Genomic DNA, 23,365 nt, shown 5'->3' with positions numbered 1-23,365 from the left:
GGTGAAAAACCTGGGGCACATAAGGTATAACTTACTTGTCTAAGTCTATGTACTTGGCAGAATAAAGACTTGACCCCACCAGAAACTGGATCCCTTGATCTGTCTCAGGAGGTCCTGCCTTAGGCAAGTATGAGTGAATAGGAATACACTTGCACTTGCAGAGTACAGGGTGGGAAAGGTGAGGTGGCCCAGACTGGCAGCAGTCCGGAGGTGACTAGGACCCCGAATGCAGGAGAGCATATTTTTGTGTGGGCCAAGAACCGCTTGAATGGTCGTCGGCACGGAAAACCTCGAATGGGTTCTAAAACCTCGACCGCCCGTCCCTGGGTGGGCTCGAACCACCAACCTTCCGGTTAACAGCCGAACGCGCTAACCGATTGCGCCACAGAGACAGGACCACACCGGGCCCCCTCGACTCTTTGTGCTGGAGACAAGAATTCCCAGGACGTGCCTCCTGCTCCGCAGAGAAACGGTGCCGGTTCCAAAGCCTCGGGAAAACGGAAAGATGAGAACGGTGAATCACATCGGACCTGAGACTGGGTCAAGACCAGGAGAAGACTACACAAAACACCATTATCCCAGGACAGCCACCCAAGCAGACAATTCCGGAAAGCTCTCGAGAATACTTCCCCTCCCTCTGATGCATCTCCCACCTGGTCCACTCATCCTCCCACCACAGGAAAGAAGGCTTCCCCTTTGTGTTCTGGGCACAGAGAGCCAGGCAAGAGCCAAGGGGGCAGCTGCACTTCCCCATGGGTCTTCCCGAGGTAGGTGGTTCTAGCGCTCAGGCTGACCCAAGACCCCACTGTCCATCAAGACGACCCGGAGGAGTCCGGATAGCAGACGGTCCTGGGGTTGGGGGTGGGGGTGGGGTGGGGTAGTCCTACAAGCGCAGAGCATGCCTGGCCTGCACTTCCTGGAGATCCGAATCGAACTCCCCCGGAAGCTTCTCTGCATCCTAAAGAGAATGGATTTCAGGTTTCCATGGAGAGAGTGACAAAGCAAACGTGGGAAAACGTGAACTGTGCGGCTGAGTACAGAATACACGATGTTACTATTCTTGTAACTTGGATGTATGTTTTGGAGGGTTTGGGGTTTGGTTTTGAATGAATCTTTGGAACTCGAGTCCCTGATTCTCTTTGGATGAAAACTCTGTAAGGAAGACTCTGGGTTTCTAACAAGCAGAGAGAAAAGAGTGGAGAGGAGAGCTGGGCAGCCCAGGCTGTTCACTGCATCCGGGGAGTCTCCTCCAGCCTGCCTGATGTCAAGGACCCTGAGGCCGGGACTCAGTGCAGACGCTCTACTGCACTGGACCTTGAAGCAAAAGACAATTCTGATCTGGACAGGAAGACATCGAGGAATGGAGAAGAAAACAGCTTTCCCTGACCGGGAATCGAACCCGGGCCGCGGCGGTGAAAGCGCCGAATCCTAGCCACTAGACCACCAGGGAACCGCGGAGGAAAGTGGACTTGGCTGTCCAGGTGAAAACTGAGAGTGCAAAGATGAAACCAGAGATGCAGAGAACAGGAAAGGAAATGTCCCAGCGCCCCCACGGCTGTATGCAGCTGTGCAAGGCTCGCAGCCCTTCAAATCCCCGTTCCTGGGAGACGCTTCTCGTTCTGAGACCAGGTCACAAACTATCCGGTTGGGTCCCTCCTGGTCCAGCTCTAGCGCTGCGTGCTGCCGAGCCCAGGGCATGCTCTCTTTGTGAACCTCGGTATTCCCTCGAGTCAGGGACTCGACTTGGCTTTCAGCGGGTGATGAGCGGATCCGTCTACCTCCAGATCTCTGACCTGGCTCCGGGGCCTCTCCTGACGACCGCACGGGTACCGGTTCCTTTCCCTCCGCGACCGGCTCAGTTCGTGGAGCCTTAAATTCTTCACTTCCGTGTCTTTGGCTGGAGCCCACGGTGAGACCTTGGTGCGGTCTCTTTTCTTCTACCAGGGAGATAAAACTGCTCCTCAGGTGTTCCGAGGTGGGGGAAAGCAAGTGAGCGTCACGGGAATGAACTCCATGGTTTTCAGAGACAATCTGTGAACACGTGGAGGAGACCCAGGGGCCCGACAGGGAGCCAAGGCTCGGGGTTTCAGGACGTAAGGGTGACTCGAAGTCAGTCTTGTCCTTGCCCGCCCCGGGGATGAACTGGGCCTGGATTCACAGGGACTCGGAGCAGAGAAAGGAGGGCTGCTTGCTAGTGCTGAGTAGACTTCCAGGTGGTCACCAACTCCTCCTACAGCTACGTCCTCTGCTTCACCCCGAGCCTTTGGAACCTTGTGGTTTTGCCAATCAGAAAACAAATCTCGGTAGGAGAGGGCGGGGTGGGAAGAAAATAAGCGGTCTGTTTCCGCCCGGTTTCGAACCGGGGACCTTTCGCGTGTGAGGCGAACGTGATAACCACTACACTACGGAAACAGGACAACCGGTACCGCTTAACACCGTATCCATGAAAACCCGAGGTCCCGCCATCGGTATCTAGACCACCAATTTTTAACACTCAAACGGGAACCTTGAAGCCCCAGGCTCTCTCAGGCACGGAGACGGCGGCTCCCGAGGGCTCTGCTTTAGGGTTCCTCCTCTCCCCTCAAGTGAGGACCCTCGGGCCCCCACAGGCTGCCTTCGGGTTCCCGCACCCAACCCAGAGTCGTCAGACCCTAAGCTCCGCACCCGATCGCAGGGGTCGCCCACCACCGCCCCTCCCCCCACCTCCCCCCCCCCCCCCGCCGACTCCCCGGCTCCGGGAAGCCGCAGGGGATGGGGGGTGCGCCCGAGGCCCAGGAGACCCCGCAGCCCAGCAGCGTGGACGCCGTCCCTCCGCCCCTGCGGACCCGCGCCTCGGTGACCCTTTTCACGGCGCCGGCGGTCAGCGCTCTGGGCTCTCAGGAATGACCGACGCTTCCAATCCACCCGGGACCCGCCCTCCCCGCTGCTCCTTTGCACCTGACTCCTGTGCTCTTTCTCCGCAAGCCGGCTCGCCGCAGCCCTTCTCCGGTGTCCTCTTGGCAAAAGGGAGTCTCTTTGGTGGTCTCTAAAATCTCACCCCACCGTCCCTGGGTGGGCTCGAACCACCAACCTTTCGGTTAACAGCCGAACGCGCTAACCGATTGCGCCACAGAGACAGCACTACAGGCCTTTTCTGGACTCTGTATGGAGTAGACACGTCCTCATTCCCAGGGTAAGTCCCCTGCCCCCAGGGATACGGCACCACGTCCTTGCCCCCTACCCGCCACAGATGCCAGCGCCCTCAGAGATACCGGGATCCAGGGTTCGGACCCTCCGGGCCTGAATCGAACGAGATCCAAGGACAGCTGAACACCCGGTGGGCTCCCATGATGGCTCTTCCCGTATCCTCGCCTACACTCAATGAATGAGAGTTTGCCCACCCTGGCAAAGGCCTCCGGGGCCGAGGTTGTGCTTAGGTTTCCTGTGTCCACCAGGCGATTTCCACCAGGACAGAGGTCGTGGGGATGGTCGCCCCGTGTCCGCACGCCCAGGACAGGGTCTGGCACTCACCGGGACGCTCTAGGACTTGGATGAATATACATTGTCGTCTTTAGCCCTTCGTCCCATTAAGACCCCTGAGAATGGAAATACGGAAAAGTTTTCGAAGAGCGAAAAGTTCTTTTGAAATGCCTTTATGCCGGTTGTTAGATTTCGCGGCATCCCGTGAGGCGGGCAACGGAAAGGTCTCGGGTGCTCCGGCTGTGCCCAGCTGGGTAGGCTGCGTCCTGTGGGGTCCACGTGGGAGCGGGAAAGGGCGGGAAGTGAATGCCAAGCTGGGAAGGTGGGTTTGGGAGGAAGGCATTGAGACCTGTCAGGATCTTGGGCAGGGATCCCGAGAGAGGAGCATTGTCCCAGTCCGGTAACAGGGTGGGGAAGGAAGGAAAGAGCTGGTGCCCGCAGGAAAGCAGGAGGCAAGACGAGGAGGGGAGGGGAAAGCTGAGAGGGGAAGGCCAGGGAGGGCAGGATCAAAGAATTTGTGCTTCCACCGGTCCCTGCTCCTTCTCTTGCCTTCTCTCTTCTTCTTGCTCTTCTTCCCATCCCTCCAACTGAGAGATGTTGACACAGCCACATCTGAGAAGAAAGACCCAACGAATCTGTGCTCAGGAGCACAAGCTCTGGGTTGTAAAAATGGTTCTGCCCTGTGTGGCCTTGAACAAATAAAGAAAACTTTGGGTATCTCCCTACTTTCTTGTGCAAAATGGGAGCAATAAGAGCATTCTTCTTCACGCTGCTGTTGTCAGATGTGCCTCGGTTTAGAAACTACTGGATCAATAATGCTATAGGCAGCAAAATCATAAATACTATTATCATAATCCTCTGAATCTTTTGACAACCACGATCCTTATTTATTTTACCTGAAAGTCGCCTTCTGCTTCTAGAAATTTCTGTAAACTGATTGCTCTTGCGGTTTGCTCCGCTGTGGCCAGACCACCCCCTTGATCGCCAGTTCTCTGCTTGCTAGACGGGGACCCATGTGCAGGTTGGAGGAAATGAGAAGAGTACGGAGCGGTGGGGGAAATGAGCCTTTGCGCACCCTTTGGAGAGGCACCCCTCTGGGACCGGTGGGGTCCTCCCACTGCCTTCTTTGGTTTCAAGGGAGCTCCAGGAGGGCAGGGATCTGGTGGCGGTCGCTCTTGTGTCCCCTCGCCGAGAACAACTTGAGGGCCTCCTCACTCAGTCTCCCAGAGACCCTCAGAGTGTCCTGCCCAGAGAGCAAGGTATTCGTGCTTCCTGGGATGGTGGGAAATATTCCCGCATCCTCCTCCGAACTGTGGAAATCGGAGGTGGTGGAGGAGCGCTAGCGACAGAAGAAGGAGGTCCAGAAAGACAGGGCGGAATGGGAAGGGAAGGAGCTGCAAACAGGGGATGAGGAGAAAGAGAGCGAGGAAGAAGGGGAGATGAGGAGAAAGAGAGCAAGGAAGAAGGGGAGATGAGAGAGAGGTGGAGCCGTACAAAGGGAGGACCAGGATACAGCGGGAGGACCAGCGAGAGGGAAGCGGCAGTGGAGGAGAGGGAGGAGGAGGAGTTACGTCCCCAGGGTAGTTCCGTTCACTGGCCCCCAGCACAGGCAGCTCCCACCACATCCCCACCAGCTCCTTAGCTCTCAGATCCAACACCCAGGCTTTCGTCCCTCAAAGACCGTCTCTCCGCCCATTGCGGTTCTAACCTCATTTGATTTTTCTCCCTGCCCCTTGTGAGAGCCTGCTTCTCTAGGTTTCCTGGCCATTCCGTGATCTGTCAACATACTTTCTGTGCATTTCTTCTGTATCAGCCAGAGACCATTACTGGTCCTTGCACTCATAAACTTTGACCGACCTTCAAGGGCTCCTGGAGGAGCACTTTGTGTTGTTAGTTACCCCTCAGCTTCTTGATTTTCCAAAAGGAAGTTTCATCTTTTCATCCCGGAGCTGTGAACTTCCTCCTCCTAAGAGGAGCCTCCCCTTTGTCTCCTTCCTCCTGTGTCAACCTCTGTTCCAGTCTCTGGGAAACAAATACGTGTCTCCAGGCAACACTGGCCACCTTTCCGACTCCTTTCTTTGGGCTGCAGCTCTCTTCTTCAGATGCTGTTTTTTTTCTGTTCTGTGTATTGGATGAGGGAAGAAATGGCTCTGGGATAGAATGAAGAAGTAAAGATTATTACTTTGAGACATCATGTGGATGTATACTTGTTATACATGTAAATATTTAGTGTGGTGGTATTTTGTGTACATAAATACTGTCTACACTGTAAGACAACTTGGATACATACCTTCTAAATATGTGTACACTCTTCTTTTTTAAATCGTGCCATTTCTGGATATGTTAAGAAATTGGAATGAAACTGACGTGACCAAGCTCTGACAAGAATCTGTGACTGCTTAAGTGTCAGAGCCCTGCCTCGTGGGCTCCACGACACGTGGTTGATTTTGAGCCACCCCAGGTGCTTTCGGCCTGGTTTGTCTGAGGGTTTTGTGTAAATGTTCATCTTTCCTTATACTGTAAACCTGACAAATTTTGGGAGAAAAGCTTACCCCCCAAATCAGAACTGTATGGAGAAGAAAAGGAGAGTTCTCCTGCCTTCATTTGCGCTCCACACACTTTATATATTACACATAAGAGGCGGAGGCGGCGGCTTTGGAGTGTAATGGGTGCTACAAGAAAGCCAAGGGACCCAGGAGATCCCACCTCCTGCCCTGACGATCACCTGCCCTCTCTGGGCTCTGGGGAAAGGGTGAAGGCAAAGGAAAGGAAAATAACACTCTTATTTGCAGAAATTTTACCTCAGCATGGGACACTCTGGCAAACCGAGGCAGAATATGCGGTTGATGAGGGTGACTTAAGGGGCCCTTCCCTGACCAGAAACCCAGAGTGGAACGTTTACTTCATTTTCTGAGGTGCCAGTGAACTGAGAGATGTCAGTCAAAGGAGAGGAGCAGAGGGAAATCAAAGAGGGATGAACACCAAAGCGGGTCATCCGTATTCAGATCTTGTCGGGTCCTTGGAAGAACTTCCCTGAGATTATGGGTGGGGAGTATGGAGCCTAAAGAAGCAGGTACCCTTCTCTGGCGATGGAAGGAAGTTGGCTTTCAAAGGGGTTCCATGGTGTAATGGTGAGCACTCTGGACTCTGAATCCAGCGATCCGAGTTCAAATCTCGGTGGGACCTTTCTGTTTAACTACAAGAAGGACACGTTTTACTCCCCTCATAGGACCTGCTTTCCGGCTCCCGCGACCCCCAGCGGCGTAGCTCACACGGACCCTGCGGACAGGTGTGGGACCGACCGGGACCGGGGGCGTCCTCGCTGGGCCCGGGCGGCTCTGCCCATCCCTGGGCATCGGAGGGCCGGCGCCTCTCCTGCTCCCCGCCCCGCCCCCCTCGGCCAGAGGCGCAGCGACCCAGCCAGTGCCGCTCCCTCGTCGGGTCCCCTGGGTCTCGGGGGTAAAAGGCAGAGGCTGCGCCCACCGAGTCCTGCCCCACGAGGGGGCTTCACACCGCACGCCTTGTAACTGCACGGTAGTCCCGGTGCGTAAATGGCGGCGGGGAGGGGCTGCGATGTCGCTGATCAACCAGGATGGCAGCTTTCGGGTGGAAGGTTCCAGACCTGACTGGAATGAACTGTGTTTTATTCAGGCTCTCTATCATTCCGAATATTAATTGATCTTGTCCCAGTTTATTATGATTTTATTCAGAGTTTCTCGCTCCTAAGTCTCCGCTGGGCACGCAAAGCCGCTGTTCGGCCAAGATTTGAACCTTGACTCCTGGAAATCGCGTCCTCTGGTCCCAAGCTCAGCCCGAAAGAGGAGCGGGAGTCGCGGATTCCGGCGTCTGAGGAGACCCCAGGTCCCTGACCCACGGCCGCCCGGCCAGGCTGCTCCGGGGCCGAAGGCGCGACGAGCCGCTCGGAGTCCGCACCCCCGGCCGGGCCCCCTTCGTCCTGCCGGGACTCTGCTCCACCGAGAAGACGCCCCACTTGTGTCCTCTACTGCTCGGGAGGAAAATATGGATGAGGCCCGTGATGGACTTGAAAAGCCAGTGAAAGTGCTCCCTTCGCGGTGCTGAGGAGCATCTCTCTGATGCTTGTATTTTGGAACTTTCAGCGGTTACAAAGGACTCAATGACGCAGCTGTCTTTGGAGGACGGGAAAAGAAAGGTGTGAGGCCGGCGAAAAGATCCGAGGAAGGGCAAGGGCAGGAGAGAAGAGAGGATGAGCCAGAAGGGAGAAAGGGACTGGAAGGGAGAGGAGCGGGCGGGTACCGCGGCGGGGACGGTCGCTGAGTTGGGGCGACCAGAGCGAGCGCCTCACTCTGGAGCAGTTCCCACCCTTTACTGACGCGTCCGGGAACCCGGTTCACCCTCAATCGCAAAGCTGCTGGCCTGGCATTTGTCCTGGCCAAGTTTCCTTCGCGGGTTCCGTGCGGAGCCGGTGAGGTGGGCTGTGCAGAGTCTGCAGGTGAGTGGAAGTCCTGGCGGCAGCTTTGGGGATGACTGGCGGGCAGGGAACCGCACACACTCCACTTTTCCCCTTTGCAGGCCGGTCTGCAGGGCCTGGGGTGGGAAACTGGAAAACCGGAGCGTCAGTATTTATTTAGAGATAAGGAGATAAATAGCCAAACAGTTGGTTACCTGAACCGAAAGTGTTTATTCTTGGAAAAAAAAGAAATGTGGGATGGGATCAGGGTCCACTTTCTCCCATAACAAGTTTTGGGGCATATGTAATTGACTCTCTCCCTCTCTCTCTCTCTGTGTATATATATATATAACTGTATATAATATATATGTACATATATTACTGCATATAATGTATACCTATCTATTATATGAGTAAAACTCACTGCTTGTGTGTCCAACTTAAATTTTTATGTAATTATATGTGCCAAGCTTTTAAAATTTTGGGTCTAGTATCATGTGTAGGAATGTTTTCCACTGTAAAACCGTAAAAAAAAAAAAAAAAAGGATTGGGGGGGGCATTCTCGAAGCAAGCAATTGGACCATTAGTCCCCCTTTGATGAGCTGATCACATGAGGTGGTAAACAAACTGGCAGATCCTCTCAGCCCAGGAGGTCACTGCTTTCGTCTCTCTAGGAAGGTTCACAGTCACTGAAAAGTGTCAGTAACAAATAAAATCACACCCAATCTTTATGCAGTGTTGCTCCCAAAATGCAAGAGCTTACACCCAGTGAAGACATGCAAAGCGCCAAGTGCCCAGGCATGGTCTACAAGTTTTAAGTGGGTTTACTCACTTAATCCTTTCAAAAGGCTTGCATCATGTCATCATCCTCATTTCACATATGAGGAACCTGAGACATAGAAAGGTTAAGTAACTTGTCAAGTCAGTCAGTGAGTGGGATTTGAAAGCAGGAATTTGAACTGAAGCCTTCCTGGCTCCACAGGATATCCTACCAAAGAGGAACACAAACCGTAAAGATGCTTGACAAGAAATTTAAGTCCGTATATTTCTTTTGAAAAAACACCCAAGAGGAGTCACGTAACAGGCATTCAGTTCAGTTGCTCAGTCGTGTCCAACAGGCTTCCCCGTCCATCGCCAACTCCCGGAGCTTGCTCAAACTCAAGTCCATCCAGCCAGTGACGCCATCCAACCATCTCGTCCTCTGTCGTCCCCTTCTCCTCCTGCCTTCAATCTTTCCCAGCGACAGGGGCTTTTCCAGCGAGTCAGTTCTTCGCATCAGGTGGGCAAAGTATTGGAGCTTCCACTTCAGCATCAGTCCTTCCGAAGAATATTTGGGGCTGATTTCCTTTACGATTGACTGGTTGGGTCTCCTTGCAGTCCAAGGGACTCTCAAGAGTCTTCTCCAACACCACCGTTCAAAAGCTTCAGTTCTTCGGCACTCTGCTTTCTTGATGGTCCAACTCTCACATCCATACACGACTACTGGAAAAACCATAGCTTTGACTAGACAGACCTTTGTTGGCCACTGCTGAGTGTTCCAAATTTGCCGGAATAATGAGTGTAGCACTTTCACAGCATCATCTTTTAGGATTTGAAATAGCTCAGCTGGAATTCCATCACCTCCACTAGCTTTGTTCGTAGTGATGCTTCCTAAGGCCCACTTGACTACACACTCCAGGATGTCCGGCTCTAGGTCAGTGATCACACCATCGTGGTTATCTGGGTCATGAAGATCTCTTTTGTATAGTTCTTCTGTGTATTCTTGCCACCTCTTCTTAATATCTTCTGCTCCTGTTAGGCCCATACCGTTTCTGTGCTTAATTGTGTCCATCCATGCATGAAATGTTCCCTTGGTAGCTCTAATTTTCTTGAAGAGATCTCTAGTCTTTCCCTGAGGAAGGCGTTCTTATCTCTCCTTGCTATTCTTTGGAACTCTGCATTCAGATGGGTATATCTTTCCTTTTCTCCTTTGCCTTTCGCTTCCTTTCTTTTCTCAGCTATTTGTAAGGCCTCCTCAGACAACCATTTTGCTTTTTTGCATTTCTTTTTCTTGGCGATGGTTTTGATCACTGCCTCCTGTACAGTGTTACGAACCTCCGCCCACAGTTCTTCAGGCACTCTGTCTAAATATATGTATGTAAGAAAATAAGCTGCCACCCGTAGTCCCGACCCCCGGAATTAACTACTGTTATTCTAAGTTTTGGCAAAACATATATATGCTTAGTTTATAAAATTAAAATGATGCAGAAAATACAAATATGTAAAACTTTGAGACATGTTAAATTCAAAAATAACTTCTGTTAAGGTAGTTACATATTGACGGAGTCATTTCGGTATATCAACAGAGAGGAAAAAAATACATCGTAGCTCAGTTGGTAAAGAATCTGCCCGCAATGCAGGACACCCGGGTTTGATTCCTGGGTCGGGACGATCCCCTGGAGAAGGAAATGGCAACCCTCTCCAGTATTCTTGCCTGGAGAATCCCATGGACAGAGGAGCCTGGCAGGCTACAGTCCACGGGGTCACAAGAGTTGGACACGACTTAGTGACTAAACCACCACCATACTTCTATAAAATAGAGCTCTTATAGATTCTATTTTTAAGCATTCAACTTAATAGTGCATAAATTTCATGGAAGAAAAATAAAGAAAAATGAAGAAATTGTTGAACTTTCAATTAAATTGTCTACACGAGAGATGCTTTTCTGAAAGGATTCCCTAAGGCTTATAATAATAATTTAATTAAGACATTAAATTTGGGAATGATTCTTCTCATTACTTTTAAAAATCAAACGTCTTAAGGTATAATTTGAAAACAATACAACGCATCCATTTCAAGTTTGATGACTTTTGACAAACGAACGTACCCATGGAACCACTATCCTGTTCAAGGAAAAAGAATATCTCCAGAACTCCAGACTGTCCTCTGTGCCCCTTTGCAGTCAGTCCCCCCTGCGGCTCCCTGACGCAGGTCATCAGTTATCTCGGTCCTGTCTCTCTGGATCGATTTTTCAGTTCTCGAAATTCACATAAATGGAACCACAGAGTATGTTCTTTTTCCCTCACTCAGCATGATGCGTTTGAGAGTAATCCAGACTGTTGCCATGTATCAGGTATTTGTACCACTTTAGCGAGGAGTACTATTCCTTTGAGTGAATATGTCACAATCCTATATATCTATTCACCTCATGATGGACATTTGAAATGTTTTCAATTTGGGGACTATTACGAACAAAGCTGCTACAAGCAAGTCCCTTTTTGTGGGCTTATGCTTTACAAATTCCATTTACATTTTTAAAATTCTTTAATACGAATTTACTTTGAATGGATGTTACATTCACAAAGACAATTTATTGCAGAGTTACAAGTTCATCTTTGATTGTTTCCTATCAGGACATAATCCATTCAAAGTAATATAAGCCACAGGTGTATTTTTGATTATCCCATTTAATCTACACAAGAACTTTATGAAGTACTTTATGACTATTACTTTCATATGACACTTGCAAAATTGGCCTAGCAAATGGGAGTCGGCCCAAGGTCAAACCGGAAGGCCAGTGGTGGCAACATGATTGAAAAGGAGGCCCCACCCCCGCACCCCCCGGAAGCTGCGTTCCTAACTGCAGACCCACCCCCAATGTCTTCCTAATAACCTCGGTGTGTCTGACAGGCCTGGAAACCAATACCCAAGCCGGTCCTCCTCACGGTATTATTTACTGATCGGCTTCTTTGGGTCAGAAACTCCTCCATCAGGGGTCCAGAGCCTAACGGCGTGCACAACCTTGAGGGTGAGGAAATCTGTTAAACACTCCTGAAACCGGTTTTCTCATCGGTTCAGTTCAGTCGCTCATTCGTGTCCGACTCTTTGCGACCCCATGAATCGCAGCCCGCCAGGCCTCCCTGTCCATCACCATCTCCCGGAGTTCTCTCAAACTCACGTCCATCGAGTCGCTGATGCCATCCAGCCATCTCATCCTCTGTCGTCCCCTTCTCCTCCTGCCCCCAATCCCTCCCAGCATCAGAGTCTTTTCCAACGAGTCAACTCTTCGCATGAAGTGGCCAAAGTACTAGCGTTTCAGCTTTAGCATCATCATTCCTTCCAAAGAACACCCAGGGCTGATCTCCTTCAGAATGGACTGGTTGGATCTCCTTGCAGTCCAAGGGACTCTCAAGAGTCTTCTCCAACACCACAGTTCAAAAAGCATCAATTCTTCGGCGCATCAGTAAGCCACTAAAAATTAACCTTGGTCTTGGTGCAGATATTTCATATTTGAGCAAGGAAATCTCCCGCTGTTGGGGAGATAGAGTAGGATGTTCTACTTTCACTTTCAATGATCTAGATCCTCGATCTGCATCCTGTGTGCTTTTTGGTTAGTTTTCTTTGCATCACCCCACTCCCAGCACCTCCTCCGATCTCAGAGGCTTCTTGGGGCTGAGCGGATGGACGCGTGCGGTCCCCGAGGCAGCCACGAGGGGGAGGACAGCCCTTCCCGCCATGGTCCTGCCTTTTCTGTTTGGCCCAGTGGTTTCTATTTGCCAGCAGGCCTTTGTGAATCAGAAGTGAGCACAACACATCCTGAGAAAGGGGTTGTCGAATAGCCCACAAAACTGCCGACAACTCGACCTGGGGTTTTCTTCTAATCTGTAGTTCAATGTTTTCACATAGGAAGAAAAGGAAAACTACTTTTGACCGAAAAAAAAGAACAAAACAGAACAAAAAAACGTTAGGTGCGACTTCTACTGCCATTTAAGAAGGGATGTTAAGGAGGTTTCCTAGTTTGCCAACTACTGAAGCATGTCAGGTGCACAATCGAGGCTGAAACAGACGTACGGCTTTCTGACTGGGAAGGTAACAGGAGAAGGCCTAGAGAGAAAAGGCGGGGGTGAAGAGAGAACTGGATCCAGAAACGCGAAGAGGCCGCTTGGGGTGAGAAGGGGTGGGTGGGATGGTATCTAAGCACTATCTCCAGGAAAGACTAGTGCGTGCAAAGTAAGCAAGGCAGCTGACCACGCAAGACCTGAAGCCTCCGAAAGCAGGACACGGGTGGGAAAACAGCTAGTAGCAGAGCCGCCCAAGACCGGCAGACTTCGAGAAGTCCGCCACGCGGCGCCATCCTGATTTCGTGGGCCTAGCCCAGAAAACGGACCTCTCTGGCTGTGTCTTGCGCCTCAGGAAAGTCTCTCGACAAGCGAAAAGACGGTCCTGGTACTCTTTATCGGGCAACCACGTTCAACAACACTCCTAAGATTACAACTACAGACCACTGTTACCTGCTTTTAGCCACAAAGAATAAACCAGGGGAAAGCGCGAACGCAGTCCCCCACTACCACAAATTATGCAGTCGAGTTTCCCACATTTGGGGAAATCGCAGGGGTCAGCACATCCGGAGTGCAATGGATAAGCCTCGCCCTGGGAAAACCACCTTCGTGATCATGGTATCTCCCCTGCCAGGTAAGTATGAGTTGCCCGCCTGCCGCCCCACCGCAACCTCAGACGCCCTGCACTGTACACACACGCTCACTTTCCTCCCCGCATCCCCGACCCTTCTTGGACCTTCCACACAGCGCACCCACGCACTTTCAAGCAGAAACTCCTCAGTTCTCTCCCACGCCACGGGAGACCGTATCGTGTTTCAGCACCAGCTGACGGCCCAGCAGCCCCTGCGCTCGGGTATCTACATACGACACGCCCCGTCCGTGACGTCACGGGAACCCGCGCTTCCCTCCAGCCCACGCCCCGCCCTAGGCCCCGCCTCCCTCCTCCCACGCCGTCCGGCCCCGCCAACCGGCCGGCGGGCGCCCTCTGGGGGAAGCGACGTCCGCCTCCCGCTCCTGTTCTCCCACCCGCTACGTGTTTGGGACCCGGCGCGCTCGGCTGCCTGCCTAACTTTTGTCCTGCCCAGCCCCGGTCTGGCGGTCGGCTGAAGCCTGTACACCTTTTTTCAAATAACGGCGTTCAATGGGGAGAACGGAACATTTAGCAGTCCAGGGGAAACCGGTTCCTTTCAAATCCAGTTGTCTTTGTGATGTAATATTGTGTGTATGTCTAGTAAAACGCACTAAGCGTCGCGACTGGCCGTGAACTTCTATTTCTTCAGAATTCAATGTCACTGATTGAGAATTTCACTTATGTGTAGCTCAAACATTTTTTATTAGTATTCCTAAATACCTTAGTTTATTTAGTAATTGATGTCTCAGTATCTTATTTTTTTTGAAACTACCTAGTTAATTAATTTACTTCCATCAGTTAAGTCTCAGCACAACTCTAGGACTTTACCAAATATCTGGAAAGATCATTTGAAGTAGACATCTCTAAAATATAATTTTTTTTAAGAGCTTACCCAAAGCTCTTATCTCATTTACATTTACTTTAAGCTTTCATCATATCAAGTTATTTTCCTCGCAAAAGATATAATAGGGTCTTACTTATTGAACCTAGGTACAATAAAGTTCAAAATTGGGAAAGGAGTATGTCAAGGCTGTAAAATATTGTCTCCCTGCTTATTTAACTTATATGCAGAGTACATCATGCAAAGTGCCAGGCTTTATGCCTCACAAGATGGAGTCAAGATTGCCCAGAGAAACATCAACAACCTCAGATATGCAGATGATACCACTCTGAAGGCAGAAAGCAAAGAGGAACTAAAGAGCCTCTTGATGAGGATGAAAGAGGATAGTGACAAAACTGGCTTAAAAACAACTTTTTTCTTTAACATTCAAAAAACTAAGATCGTGGCATCTGGTCCCATCACTTCATGGCAAATAGATGGGGAAAAAGTGGAAACCATGGCAGATTTTATTTTCTTGTGCTCCAAAATCACTGCGGACGGTGACTGAGAGCCAGAAGAACCGGCGGTTTCGATTTGTGGGTGCTGGGTAAGACTCTTGAGAGTCCTCTGGACAGCAAGGAAATCCAACCAGTCAATCCTAAAGGAAATCAACTCTGAGATTAACAAAACTATGCAGATGACAACACCCTCATGGCAGAAAGCGACGAAGAACTGAAGAGCCGCTTGATGACAGTGAAAGAGGAGGGTGAAAAAGTTGGCTTAAAACTCAACATTCAGAAAACTAAGATCGTGGCATCTGGTCCCATCACTTCATGGCACATAGAGGGGAAACAGTGACAGACTTTATTTTGGGGGGAGGGGGGCTCCAAAACCACTGCAGATGGTGACTGCAGCCATGACATTAAAAGACGCTTGCTCCTTGGAAGAAAAGCTATGAGCAACCTAGACCGCATGTTAAAAAGCGGAGACATTACTTGCCAACAAAGGTCCGTCTAGTCAAAAGCTATGGTTTTTCCAGTAGTCGTGTATGGATGTGAGAGCTGGACCATGAGGAAAGCTGAGCGCCAAAGAAACGATGCTTTTGAACTGTGGTGTTGGAGGAGACTCTTGAGAGTCCCTTGGACTGCAAGGAGATCCAACCAGTCCATCCTAAAGGAGATCAGTCCTGGGTGTTCACTGGAAGGACTGGTGCTGAAGCTGAAGCTCCAATACTTTGGCCACCTGATGCGAAGAACTGACTCGCTGGAAAAGCCCCTGACGCTGGGAAAGATTGAAGGCAGGAGGAGAAGGGGACGGCAGAGGACAAAATGGTTGGATGGCATCACCGACTCAATGGACATGAGTTTGAGTAAACTCCCGGAGTTGGCGATGGACAGGGAGGCCTGGTGTGCTACAGTCCATGGGGCTGCAAAGAGTCGGACACGACTGAGTGACTGAACTAACAAAAATATACACACTCAAGTAGAACGAACTTTAATGCTGACATTAACAAAAATACAGGCTCAATTATAATGGCTTCTTTGCAGGGGCAACCTCCTCTCCCCTGTCAGGTCAACAGTTTAAGGAAGCCCTCCCAAAGTTAACCTGGTTCCTTCCCTATCTAGGCCCTTTAACGGCTATTGTTGTTCTCCTTTTTAGCCCTTGTTTAACACTGTTGTGGAATCCGGAGTCGCAAAACACACCTCAGGGGACACTCAAGACAGTGGAGTACAGTTTATTACGCCAGGGGGCCCAAGGGCAATCAGTTCCCAGCAAGGACCCTGATGTTTCTGAGAGGCCCAGTTTTAAACCCCCCACTGCGTGACTGGTTACATGGTAGCCACCTCTTTGTTGTGTGTGATTGAGTTTTACAACAAGTAGGTGTTAGGAGAACAAACAATTAAGGTTAAAGGGGGGAACAATGGTTATACCTCAAGGGGGCGGGGGGTGTCTCCATGGTTAATCTAACAGGGGCTGCCTGACCTCGACTACAATCTCTGTTTGTCATCTGTAGGGAGGGAAGTCTTCAGGAGACCTGGTTTTCACTAGCAATGGTTTCCTCACAGGCACAGTTCACATCCAGTCTTTGAGATGGATAACAGGCTTCAAGATGAAGTAAGTCTCTCCTGCTTTCCTCACACTGGTCCAAACATTCCTCCCTTTTGATGCTCATCTTATCTTTAATGAGAGGCATCAGTCATGGGTAAGTATCGCACACGGGGACTATGTAACTAACTGCGGCAGTGAAGAAGGAATTCATAGGGCCTGGACTCCATCTTAGGCCTGTTCATGCTGATCATGCTCGGCCACCTTTCCAGTGGACTCTGAACTCTGTGTTTAGTGCCTATGAACACAACAACAGAAGGATAAGACCCCCTCCAGACAGGGGAACCTTGAAGAGCGTATCTAGGTTACTCATCGCCTAAGAGGAAACATATACTAGTCACCCCTTCCTCCAGACAGGCCATAAATTTTTCTGTATCTATCGGAGTGTAACCTCGGGTTTATTGATTATTGGCTAATTGTTTGACTGTTTGAGCACATGAGCACATAGCACGTGAATGATGGGGTTATTGGGATTGTATTTTCCTTGGTTTATGTAAGTCTCAAGGAATTTGGAGTGGTGGGTTCAGACACGAACACATGGGGTATAAAAGATTTTCACAAATGCTGGTCAGGGTCCTTGGCTAAGAGGAGACTCTGCCTTGGGCCCGCCGGTGCAGTAAACTGCACTCCACTATCCGCATTGTCCTTCTGAGTGAGTTTGTTTCCTGGAACGGGTGGCTACAACATTTGATGCATTGGCCAAGAATCTCCTCACTTTGAGGAGACAGGTCTCATTTGAGGCCACCCCGAGGCTTTGTGGCTTGAATCTCCTAGAGCAGGGCAGGTGCCTTGCCCCTCTAGAAGAATTCAGCCTTTCAACGCCCGGTTTCTTCACTTTGGCAGGTAGTGAACGGCAGCAAGGGAACTGAGCGCTCAGGTGAGGAGGAACCCACCCGGCAGGGTGAAAGAGGGGGCCTCATCACCCCCCTGGGAGGGACTAGAAGGGGCACGGACCCACAGGGCCCTCCAATAGGCAGGCAGCAGCGATTGCTTGGTATACAGGTCTCCGAGCGTGCTACGGTTTAGGAAGGAAATTTGTGAAGGTCATTTAGGAGGTGTGTCCATGCTGTCTCAGGGAAAATTATTACCAGTGATCGCCAGGGGGTTTTTAGGATAGGAAACTGGTCCTTGTATGCTCATATTCTGCCCTCCCCCAGGAGGTGTCACATCTGCTGTGAAATTCTTGACCTCAGAATTGTTAGACTAGAAGGAAGGGGATACATAATGAATTGGCTTTGCCGGAGATGGCCTGGGACATGGGATATTTAACCCATCTGTGCTTTTATCCGCACCTGATCAAGCCCACCAAGGCAGAACGGACTTGAAGGGAGAAACAGTCTTGGACCATGTGGTGGTCTGGTTCGGCTGTGCTGACTGGCAGGTGAAGGCCTGCCGATCCCCCTTCTTCCTCTGAGATCTGTCAGGTAAGGCTCTTCTCACCCCAATTAAGAAGGAGGCAGAATGGCAATTTAAGTGTCATTGATTGGAGATATCAGAAGTACATAGGGTACTGAGAACTTCGTAGACAGAACGAAAAGGAAAAGTAGAAGAAGGTCCGAGAAGGTAAGCAAGATGGGAGGAAGTTAATCTAAGGCAACTGTATTAGAGTGCATGATTAAAAATTCTAAGAAGAGATTAGGAGGAGACTATGGGGTGAAGATGAAGCCTAACCGCCTCCACATACTCTGTGAGGTCGAATGGCCCCTTATGGGAGTAGGGAGGCCACCAGAGAACACCATGAACTTAAAGATAGTGGAAGCAGTCTGTACAGTAGTCACAGGAGAGCCAGGACACCTGGATCAACATCCATATATTGACTCATGGCTGGGGTTAGCTCAAGACCCTCCTACTTGGACAAGGTTCTGTATCCAGAAGGGAAAGGGAAAAATATTAATGGCACAAAAAATGACTGATGATAAAAAAGGAAATTCTACAGAATTTGGACGGGGACGACCTGACCCCTCCCCCATACTGGATAATGATGCTCATGCCTCCCAGTGCTCCACCAGGACCGGAGGCTGCCTTAATGCCCAATCCAGGGCCAGGTGAAGTCCTGCAGCAGCCACTGCTCCTCCACCAGCTCTCCCCGGGGTCATAGAGCCGCCACCTCGTCCGGCTCCGATCCCGGTGACAGAAGCCTCTGGCCAGCACTTCCAGGATCCGGCTCCAGCCAACCACCCAAGCTATATCCACCTCTCCCAGTGAGTACTGACAAGAAGGGGAGGGAGATGTTGGAATTAAGCAGAGACTGCGCTCTGCCAGAGAGCTGGAGGGAACGAAAGAGAACAGACAAGAGATTTGCAATGCTAGCTGCTGCTCTGGGAAAGTCTATCTCGGGCTCTCCTGAAAACCTCCTCTGCCCCAGGGACAGGACAGTCCTCCAACCGGTCCCAACGGAGGCCCTGGGGCCCCTTTACAGCCACACCAGTGTGCCCGGTGCGTAGCTTTTGGCCACTGGAAGAATGAATGCCCTAAGGCAAGGAAGGAAGAGGAACCTCCAGCAGTTGTGGGGCTTGCCGACTTGGAAAGTAAATAGGGCTGCTGGGGCTCAGAGATATCAGGTCCCCGAGAGCCCATGGTAACCTTAAAACTGGGGGACCAAAACATTGACTTCATGGTGGATACAGGAGCAGAACTGTCGGTAGTAACAAAACCTGTGGCACCACTGTCCAAAAAGACTACTGCTGTAACTGGGGTATTGGGAGAAGACATGACTAAATCATTTTGCCAGCCCAGAAAATGTCAGATGGTGGGGGAGCACCGAGTGATTCATGAATTCCTCTACATTCCTGAGGGCCCAGTACCCCTGTTGGGAAGAGACTTGCTCTCCAAACTAGGAGCACAAGTGACTTTCTCCCCTGAGGAGAGGCCCACCTTCCGGATGGGCACTATGACTTATTTGCTGTCTCTCTCAGTACCACCCCAAGATGAGTGGAGGTTGTATAAGCCTCCGAAGGAAGAACCGGGTGGGCCGGAAGAGCATGAGAGAGAGCTAACTCAATTATTCCCTGAGGTCTGGGTAAGACAAACCCTCCTCCCCCCCAGGCTGGCTAAACATCAAGCCCCAGTGATAATAGAACTCCATCCAGGCACCATCCCGGTTTGATAGCGCCAGTACCCACTACCAATAGAGGCCTGGGCCGGCATACTGCCCCACATCAATAGATTGAAACAAGCGGGCATTCTAGTAGAGTGCCAGTCGGCTTGGAACATGCCGATCCTGCCAGTCAAAAAGGAAGGAAGACAGGACTATAGGCCTGTACAGGATCTCAGGCTAGTCAACCAGGCTACTGTGACTTTACACCCCACTGTTCCAAACCCCTATACCTTACTTAGCCTCCTCCTGCCGAGGACTAAATTTTGTACTCGCTTAGACCTCAAGGATGCCTTCTTCTGCGTATGCCTTGCCCCAGTGTCACAGCCCATCTTTGCCTTTGAATGGGAAGATCCAATCGGGGGCACCAAGCAACAGCTCATCTGGACTCCCCCACAAGGGTTTAAGAACTCCCCAGCCATCTTTGGAGAAGCCTTGACTTCTGACCTGAACTCATTCCATCCAAAAGAGTATGGATGTTGGCTCCTACAATATGGGGATGACCTGCTGCTGGCTGCCGAGACCAAGGAAAAATGCTGGAAAGGGATAAAAGCACTGCTCCAGCTGCTGATGGAAGCAGGTTACTGGGTGTCGAAGAAGAAGGCACAGATCTGCAAGGAGGAGGTCAGGTATCTGGGGTTTGTTTTAAAGAAGGACACAAGGTTCCAGACCTTAGTTGGGTCCTATATACTGATGGCACTAGCCTGATAAAACAAGGACAACGGCTGTCAGGTTAGCCAAAGCGGAAGGGGCCACCAAGACTGAAAAGGGTTGGTGGGAATTGCCAAGTGGCAAATTATTGGTACCGGAGGAGCTGGCAAACAATCTGGTAAGCCAAACACACCAAGCGACCACCTAGGCCATGCTGCCTGCCCACAGGTTAATGCTGTCTCGCGGTATTCAGACAAAAACCTCTGGGTATTTAGCTGAAAGGCACGCTGCCCTTTGAACACCTGGGAGTGGACTTCACTGAAATGAAACCTCACTGACACTACCATTACCTGCTGATCATGGTATGTACATTCTCAGGATGGTTAGAAGCTTTCCCTACCTGGACTGAAAGAGCATCAGAAGTAGCCCGGTGTCTGCTTAGGGAAATAGTTCCCAGATTTGGACTTCCTACCAGCATTGGTTCGGACAATGACCCGGCTTTTGTAGCTGATTTAGTACAACAACTAAGCAAAACTTTAAACATCAAATGGAAACTGCACACTGCATATAGGCCCAGAGTTCTGAGATGGTGGAGTGAACCAACCAGACATTAAAGAGACTCTCCAAATGGATCGTAGAGACTGACTGCTCCTGGGTGGACTTGTTTCCGACGGCTCTGCTCAGACTCAGGATGACCCCACAGTCCCAAGGCTATTCTCCATATGAAATTGTGTATGGGAGGCCCCCTCCCATAATAAAACAGGTGTCAACAAATTTGCCTCAGGTAAGGGGGATAGGATTTCACAGCAGATGGAACTGGGTAAGGTAATAAGTCGGGTAACTAAGTTTGTACAAGAAAGGGTGCCGTTCCCCCTTGGGGAACAGATTCATGAGTTTATGCCTGGTGACCAAGTATGGGTCAAAGATTGGAAACATGATTTGCTAGTCCCTTGGTGAAAGGGCCTTTATGTTATTCTAACTACCCCTGCTGCAGTTAAAGTTGCAGGTATTGTCCCTTGGATCCATCATACGAGGGTGAAGAGAACATACCATGCAGACCCAAAAAACGCTGAGTGGACTGCACAGAGGGACCCCGCTGACCCTCGAGAGACTAAGACCATCCTTAAGAAGAAGGAAAATAAGATCCTGGACGAGCCCCTTCAGGATGAAGCTGCATAATCAACTCCTGCTGCTTGGCCTCATCAACATGATTTTGAATTTAACTTCTGTTTCAACTCACAACAATGTTTTTTTTTATCTCATGGGCACATTCCTACGCAGACCTCCACAACACTTCCAACCGCTGGGTATGTAGGGCTATGCCTCTGTCAGTGATGGAGGGGCTTCCTTGGTGGGTGTCACCACTCTGCCAAGGAGATTTTGAACCACTCTGCTCTTCTCTGGAATGACAAAAAGAGACTTTCCTCTCTCTTGCCAATCATAACCTCTCCTTGCTCTCTTGGTGTAAGACCTACAGTCAATAGACTCGGGTCATGGGGTTACATTTGATATAAATACCAGTGTAACAAAAGCCTAACCTACTTGTTGTAAATCTACCCCGGTAGCCCCGGTAAATCTATCTTATTTACATGCTAGGTGGACAAGATCCGTGTTTCGATGGTATGAGTATATTGCTGCCTTATTCGTACCCTCTATAGGGACAACAGATATCATGATTAATGTAGAGGCCTTGACTAATTTCACAAAACACGCCCTCCTAGATAGAACAAAAGCCATCCAAGCCTTAAATGAAGAGCAAATCCAAATGAGAAAAGCAGTAATTCACAATAGAATGGCTTTGGATGTACAGCTGCTCAAGGAGGGACTTGTGCTCTAATTAAGGTTGAATGTTGTGTATACATTCCTGACTTATCTGGCAATGTATCGACTGCTTTAGATGACATGAAAAACCAGGTAAAAGCAATGTCAAATGAAAACATTCCTTTCTGGACTTTGGTCCTACCTTGTTGGGTGAAGGCTGATTGGTGGAAAACTATATTTAACACTGTTATAGTTGTCTTGATAGTTCTGCTTTGTGGTCCCTGAATTTTACAATGTATTATGAACTCTGTAACCCGAAGGTTGATGTCATTCTCTCAAATTGGCGGTCGGAGAGCCAGGGTGCAATATATCCCTAGGAATGATGTTCATAATATGAGTTAAGAGCATCAAGAGAGGGGAATGAAGAAGGAATTCATAGGGCCTGGACTCCATCTTAGGCCTGTTCATGCTGATCATGCTCGGCCACCTTTCCAGTGGACTCTGAACTCTGTGTTTAGTGCCTATGAACACAACAACAGAAGGATAAGACCCCCTCCAGACAGGGGAACCTTGAAGAGCGTATCTAGGTTACTCATCGCCTAAGAGGAAACATACACTAGTCACCCCTTCCTCCAGACAGGCCATAAATTTTTCTTTATCTTTCAGAGTGTAACCTCAGGTTTATTGATTATTGGCTAATTGTTTGACTGTTTGAGCACATGAGCACATAGCACGTGAATGATGGGGTTATTGGGATTGTATTTTCCTTGGTTTATGTAAGTCTCAAGGAATTTGGAGTGGTGGGTTCAGACACGAACACATGGGGTATAATAAAAGATTTTCACAAATGCTGGTCAGGGTCCTTGGCTAAGAGGAGACTCTGCCTTGGGCCCGCCGGTGCAGTAAACTGCACTCCACTATCCGCATTGTCCTTCTGAGTGAGTTTGTTTCCTGGAACTCGTGGTTACAACAATAGTAGGAAGTCAAGAAACACCTGGAGTAACAGGCAAATTTGGCCTTGGAGTATGGAATGAAGCAGGGCAAAGGCTAATAGAGTTTTGCCAAGAGAATGCACTGGTCATAGCAAACACCCTCTTCCAACAACACAAGAGAAGACTCTACACATGGACATCACCAGATGGTCAACACCGAAATCAGATTGATTATATTCTTTGCAGCCAAGGATGGAGAAGTTCTATACAGTCAGCAAAAACAAGACTGGGAGCTGACTGTGGCTCAGATCATGAACTCCTTATTGCCAAATTCAGACTTAAATTGAAGAAAGTTGGGAAAAACACTAGACCATTCAGGTATGACCTAAATCAAATCCCTTATGATTATATAGTGGAAGAGGCACAAGCTGGATTCAAGATTGCCGGGAGAAATATCAATAACCTCAGATATGCAGATGACACCACCCTTATGGCAGAATGTGAAGAGGAACTAAAAAGCCTCTTGAAAGTGAAAGAGGAGAGTGGAAAAAGTTGGCTTAAAGCTCAACATTCAGAAAATGAAGATCATGGCATCTGGTCCCATCACTTCATGGGAAATAGATGGGGAAACAGTGGAAACAGTGTCAGACTTTATTTTTGGGGGG

General features: G+C 49.9%; 6 non-coding genes across 6 annotated transcripts; 1 reads left to right on the top strand and 5 right to left on the bottom strand.

Moving 5' to 3' along the window:
• Positions 1-318: 318 nt before the first annotated feature.
• Positions 319-392, bottom strand: TRNAN-GUU (transfer RNA asparagine (anticodon GUU)). The gene has a single exon. It is a non-coding gene; the product is annotated as a tRNA-Asn (tRNA).
• A 986-nt stretch (positions 393-1,378) lies between these two features.
• TRNAE-UUC (transfer RNA glutamic acid (anticodon UUC)) lies at positions 1,379-1,450 on the bottom strand. The gene has a single exon. It is a non-coding gene; the product is annotated as a tRNA-Glu (tRNA).
• Positions 1,451-2,339: 889 nt separating this feature from the next.
• On the bottom strand, positions 2,340-2,412 carry TRNAV-CAC (transfer RNA valine (anticodon CAC)). The gene has a single exon. It is a non-coding gene; the product is annotated as a tRNA-Val (tRNA).
• A 630-nt stretch (positions 2,413-3,042) lies between these two features.
• Positions 3,043-3,116, bottom strand: TRNAN-GUU (transfer RNA asparagine (anticodon GUU)). Its single transcript has one exon. It is a non-coding gene; the product is annotated as a tRNA-Asn (tRNA).
• Positions 3,117-6,573: 3,457 nt separating this feature from the next.
• On the top strand, positions 6,574-6,645 carry TRNAQ-CUG (transfer RNA glutamine (anticodon CUG)). The gene has a single exon. It is a non-coding gene; the product is annotated as a tRNA-Gln (tRNA).
• A 6,538-nt stretch (positions 6,646-13,183) lies between these two features.
• On the bottom strand, positions 13,184-13,347 carry LOC133245474 (U1 spliceosomal RNA). Its single transcript, XR_009735730.1, has one exon. It is a non-coding gene; the product is annotated as a U1 spliceosomal RNA (small nuclear RNA).
• Positions 13,348-23,365: the final 10,018 nt, after the last annotated feature.

Source organism: Bos javanicus, chromosome 3 (assembly GCF_032452875.1).
Source record: "Bos javanicus breed banteng chromosome 3, ARS-OSU_banteng_1.0, whole genome shotgun sequence".
NCBI lineage: Eukaryota > Metazoa > Chordata > Mammalia > Artiodactyla > Bovidae > Bos > Bos javanicus.
This window is presented reverse-complemented; position numbering and strand designations above follow the sequence as displayed.